Source organism: Cricetulus griseus (assembly GCF_003668045.3).
Source record: "Cricetulus griseus strain 17A/GY chromosome 1 unlocalized genomic scaffold, alternate assembly CriGri-PICRH-1.0 chr1_0, whole genome shotgun sequence".
In the NCBI taxonomy this organism is placed as follows: domain Eukaryota; kingdom Metazoa; phylum Chordata; class Mammalia; order Rodentia; family Cricetidae; genus Cricetulus; species Cricetulus griseus.
The window spans coordinates 85654151-85660692 of NW_023276806.1; positions in this window are offsets into that span (position 1 = coordinate 85654151).

Consider the following 6542-nt stretch of genomic DNA (forward strand, 5'->3'; position numbering starts at 1 on the left):
CAGAAACTGGAAACCCTTTACCAATTTCCTAAATATCCCTTACCTGAAGTGTGGTAAAGAGAATGTGGTATATTAACATAATGGTAGAATATTCATTCAGTCTTTAAAAAAGTGAGATCATGAAATTCACAGGTAAATGGATGCAACTAGATAAAATCATCCTTAGATGTTGGGACCCATGTATCCAAGTTTCAGATCAGCATATATAAACACTTGTCCAATGGGTCTCAATGAGGCAAAGCTCACAGAGATGGTCTCTCACTGGACAAGGATCAATAGACCTTGGGACAGTGTAGAATATTGCTGGGACTGCATGGCCTGCACAGTCTTTTCTCTCATAATGTTGATTCTCTTGGTAGTTTTTAGTGTCACTTTGTCAGTCATGCATGGGACAGATTTGATCATTCCCAGAAACCCATTTTTTTCTCCAATAATTTCCCCTAAAATTCTTTGGGAACTGATGCTTCTCAGGTTTCTTATAGAGAGGATAATGTAGAACCCTTTTGTGGGACTAAAGAACAGAGAAATACAAACTAAAGTAAATATGCTTTGTTAAATTTTGAACGATACTGTTCTTGAGAATGTGTGCCTATGCTTATCTTTTAGGTTTGTAAGCACAGGCTGTGCCTGACTTAATATTTAGCCAAGCTAGAAAAATTCTTAGTGTTGTTTTTGGTTTAAAAGCTGTTTTGAAATAAAAATTGGGAAAAACCCATATTTCATATATTTCTTTTTGCCTAAGGTTAATCCTGGAAGGTCAGAAAAAACATGCTTATTTTTGAAGTATAAATAAAGATGGCTTGAGCCCGGGGTCAACCACTTATGTGAAATTCATCGGGTGATTGGACAGTTGTTCTGTCAATTCCCCTTCCCTGTCTCAGGGCCTAAACTCCAGCTGCTGGTCAGACTGTGGCACTGAGAGTTACCCCAGAACCAGAAAGAGAAATGTGGTGTGTGTTTGCTTATGTGGATATTAGCTCTTAAGTCAATGATAACCAAGCTACAGTCTATATCACAGAGGTTAGGTATAGAGTAAGGGACTCAGGGAACAGTTAAGTCTCATTAGCAAAGAGAAATAGACTAGATAGTTATGGATGGATGGATGGATGGAGCTGGAGTGTCAAGTGGGGAGGGGAAGGAAAATGTAGAGACACAGTTAAGGGCCATTTGAGGGGTAGTATGGAAACCTAATACAATAGAAACTTCCTAAAATATACACATATATGAATGTGATCTAAATGAAATCACCAGATAATTGGAGAGACAAAGCCCTAACTGGCCACCTCTTTATATCAAATGAAGCTTTCAGTTTAGGGATTGGGTTACATATAATTAATTTGTTGGCCAAAGGGGTCCCTTTGGATAATCCAGGCTGTTGCCAAGACTCTAGGTTGCTGAAAAAAAGGCCCCATTCCTGAAGATAACACCTTTACAATTCATTGAATATGGAAAAGTCAAGCTGGTGCCTACAAAGTCTTCAACCCTATGTTCTAGTTGGTGTCTTTAGTACAGGAAGGTACTCTGCATGCTACCAATGGAGAAACGTAAAACCAACTTGGCTGCAAATAGTTTGATCTATAATGGTGTCCTAACTGCAAGACATGCTAATGTAGTGGTTGCACAAAACTGGTGGGGTAACCAACCAATATCTGATTTGACTCAAGGCCCACTCCACAAGATAGAATCCATATGTAACATTGGTAGAGTGACCAAGAACAGAGACTAGATAGTCTAGAGACCTAGGGTAAAAACCAAGGATTACTGTTCTACTAAAAGAATGTAGCAATAACATGACTCCTAATGTTGTTCTGTTATAATCATAGATTAGTGCCTTGTTTACCCACCAGCAGAGAAGCTTCCTCCTGCAAGATGGGAACAAATAGATATATTATGCAGAGAGTGAGAGACCTTGCAACACTCAAGCCTAAATGGGATGTCTCCACAAAAATCCCTCCCTTCAAGGTTCAGAAACCTATAAGCACCAAAGGGAATGGAGGACACCAGAACAAGGCCCTCTAAATCTGCAAGATCAAAGCTCCTATGGACTCAGAGATTGAGGCAGCAAGCACAGGGCTAGCAGTATGTGTTATGGCTTCCAGTTTAATGTTCCTGTGGGGTTCTGAGTATGCAAACAAATGGATCTTTGATTTTTTTAAAGATTTATTTATTATATATACAGTGTTCTGTCTGCATGTATGCCTGCAAGTCAGAAAGAGGGCACCAGATCTCATCACAGATGGTTGTGAGCCACCATTTGATTGCTGGGAATTGAACTCAGGACCCCTGGAAGAGCAGCCAGTGCGCTTAAACTCTGAGCCATCTCTCCAGCCCCCAGGTCTTTGATTCTTGTGCCTATTTTTTTTTTTGGCTTTTTTCCTTCTGTTTGTTTGGTCCAATTCCAATGTGGTTTTCATTTCATGTTATATTTATTGTATTATATTATATAATTATATATATTGTTTTGTATAACATTATAGTATATTATCTTAAAAGCTTCTTTCTTTTCTAAGGAAATACAGAAAGGAAGTAGATTTTGATGGGAGGGGAAGTGTGGAGGAACTGGGAGTAGAGAGAGGGGAAATTGTGATCAGGATATAGTATATGAGAAAAAAGTATCTAGTTTCAATGAAAGGGGGAAAAAACCTAACTACTACATATGAAGTGGTAGTAATTGAATCAAAGTGGCAAAGAGAGAACTAAAAAGATAATTTAAATACCCCTAACAAAATATTTCATAGAGTTCAAGATACATAGACACTTGGGAAACATTAGTTAAAAATGATCATGGGTATAGCTGGTTAAAATGTGCTTCTTTCATCTGCTATCTTTATTCTTTGTTAATTGTGATAGTGAGTCTTTCAGGTTTTGGTTTAGGGTTTCTGCCCTAAAGCCTGCATTTTTTTAAAAAATAAAAATCCAAACAATGGGCCTTCCTAGTGCCATAGAACACAAAATGTGATGCTTGATCAGCTGGTTAGTAAGGTTCCCCCCCAAAAAAATGCTTGTGTTAAAGATTCTACAAGTCTTTAAAAAATTTCTCTGATTGTGCTGCAAGTCTGAAGACAAATAGCCATTCATTGTCCACCTTTGTGGTTTATGTATATATTTTAGCTAGACAATCTCATACAAGTATATTGTGAATGAAAATTCACAGAAACTGTTACAAAATTTTGGGATGGGAGTGTATGTCACTGTCAGGTCCCAAAGAAACCTGTGACAAGTCTCACTCAGTACCTGTGACTCCTCCTAGCCCTTCTCATTCTGCCACAACCCTAAACCTCTTCATCCCAGAGGTTAGCCCTTGCTTCCCTTCTCTTAACTTTCAATCCCTATATAACTCTACTTTGGCTACAGGCTCTCTTGGTTCCTACGTGCTGTCTTGGCTCCTGGCTGGCCTGGGGCCTGTTCTGTTGGCCATATTCAGTCTGGATTTTTCCAGATGCCTCCGGCTGTGTTCTTCATATATACAATAAAACCCTTCTCCTCAACCCTACCTAGGAGTGGTCATGTGTGAGAGCCAGAGTTGTTTTAATTAATGTGCCTAGGAGATCCAAAAAACAAAAATGTCTCTAGCCTCTAAACCCCTTGCCTAAGGACAGACACTTTCTGAGATGCTAGAGGCTGTGGTTTATGTAAGATAACAAGCTCCTTGTTTGGTTAACCCACCTACACCAGATGTGCTTGATCACATGTAGGCAGGAGGTATGTAGGCAGAAAGTAAATCAAAATGTATGCTTGCCCTTGGTTGGATGAACGTGGGAAGTACATAGTCTTGTGGGTTTGCCTTTATAAGCACCTGCCCAACATAGCTTGTGGCCATTTTCTGGAAACTCTAGAATTGACTTGGCCAGAATCCATCATCCTGCCTTTAATTATGTAATTAAAGCTTGCTTCAAATTTGGCTCAAAATTGTGGTACTGGTCTTACTCTTACCCAGTGTGATTAACACGTCCTCATTTTCATTCAGTCACAACCTGTGTCCTAAGCCAGGCCCAGTCACCTGTCATCAACAGTCTATTAAAATAGCCAAATTAAAAGTGGAAAGCAAAACAAAGAGATACTCAACTTGGCCACATTGGGAAGAGGGACAGAGAAACCTAGTGAACACCCAAGTTCATGTTCAGACTATTGAAGTGAGGTTTAAGTTTATAGAGCACCAAGGATATGCACATCTGAACAGTCCTGGTCAAAGTATGGTCTTGCCAACAACTGAGCCATCCTCCAGGTTTCATTCTCATCCTGTAAGGTGATTTGATAAGTGTCAGAATTTCATGACATCTCTTTCTGGCAGGGAAGGTCTCCCAGTGGCTAGCACCTTTTCCTTCTCCCAGCATGAGATTCCTGGGAAAATTCCTATTTCTTTGGGATCCATTGTTTGAAGAGTCTGGTGGATCAAGAGGCACAAATGTCTCCTCAGAGTATCTTCATTTCTGCCTGGTTACAAAACCAAACCTTAAACTGAATCTTTTGTAAGGCTAATTATCAACCTAGAATGTCAATGTTTGTAGAGGGTTTGGAATGTCCAGAACCTAATCACAATTTTTCCTGGGCTGCCTTTAGCACCCCAATAGTCATTCCTTGCCTGGCTCTGAGTCTGAACATCCTTGTGGCTATCTGGTGAAACCTTTTGGAATATATAAATTTAAAAGACCAGTAACCTCCATTAATCAAAGGCTAAGAATAAGGTCATCAGATAGCATCTGAGGCCTAAACAGAGATTTCTCTCCATTTTGCTATAACCCACCTACCTAATGTTTTCAATGTCATATTTGAAAAGTCTTATCTTCACAGTACTATTACCATGTTGGAACATAGTATTTGGGGAATCTGGAATCTGTGTTCTCAGGTCATAGTCACTCATATTTGACTCCAGAATAAATTATCTCACCTCTTTTGAGATTAGAGTTTCTAGGCCTGGAGAGATGGCCCAGCAACCACATGGTGACTCACAACCACCTTAGTGGTACCTGATGCCCTCTTGTGGCACAAAGTTGTACATGCAGATAAGAGTACTTACACATAAAATAAATATATCTTAAAAAAAAAAAAGACAAAGTTGTTTTCGTACCAACAATTATACTTTGCTCACATTTAACCTTTCTCCTTATCTGGTACCTCTCCTAATCTTCCTTCTTTTTGACAAATAGTCCCCCATCTTTGTCACTATTAAACAAAAATCTTTTTGTAATTTCAAGAATGTCATATAATCCCATCAGGTGTGCATCACAGACTTGCCCAGCTTTGATATACCATATCATGTACTCAGCAACATATTTGGAAAACACTTTTATTTATGGCTTTCTATGTTCAGTTATTATGAAACTTAGGAAATATTGCCGTGGTATCTTATGATTTAGGCAAAAGGAGATTAAGTTATCTTTTGAGATTTTGCCCTATCAAATCAAGTTATGCAAAGGAATTGTTTAAAAAGTAAGCCTTTACACAGCTGGAGCCCCATATCCTGACAGGGAGCTCTCAGGGCTCCTCCAACCCTGAGGGCCATTAGATTCCTAATGATATTTGCTATACTCATAGATTGGTGCCTAGCCCAAATGTCATCAGAGAGGCTTTACCCAGCAATTGATGGAAACTGCCAAACAATAGGCAGATCTCAGGGAATCATGAGGAAGAGGAGGAGGATTACAGGACCCAATGGTATCAAAGGCATCACACACACACACACACACAAACACACACACACACACACACACACACACACACACACACACACACACACAAAACCAACTAACCTGGGTTCATAGGGGCTCACAGGGACTGAACCTACAACCAGGGAGCCTGTTGGGACTGACCTAGGCCCTCTGCACATATGCTACAGTGGTGTAACTTGGTCTTCATGTGAGACTCCTAACAGTGGAAGCAGGGGCTGTCTCTGACTGTTGCTAGCTTTTGGGACTCCTTCCTCCAACTGGATTGCTTTGTCCAACCTTAATAGAAGAGGGAGAAGTGTCTAGTCTCACTGCAACTTTCTATACACTGGCTGGCTGATATCCATGGGAGGCCTGCTGATTTCTGAAGAACAGTGGTGGAGTGGGCTGGGGAGTGGTGGTGGTAGAGGAGGAGGAACTGTGAAGGAGGACAGAAGGGAGGGAGGAAGGGAGGGAGGAAGGGAGGGAGGAAGGGGAAACTTTGGGATGTAAAAACAAAACCAACCAAACAAACAAACAAACAAAAAACCCTCAGCCTTTTAGCTAGGGAGATGGCTCAGTTGGGAAAATGCTTGTCTTGTGATCACAAGGGCCTGCGCTGGATCCTGAGTACCCACGTGAAAAAGATGAGGGTGGTGGTTGTGCTTGTAATTCAAGTTCTGGGAAGTGAGGCACAGAAATTCCTATGGCTGAGTAACCAGACAAAAAGTTTAATGGTTGAGTACTAGGCCAAAGAGTGACCTCATTTCAAAAATAAGGTGAATGGCAACTGAAGAATACCACCTGAGGTCATACACACATGTGCATGTGAACCCACACACAAATATGCAGTCACATACATGCACACACACACATAAAATGAAAAATACACTTATG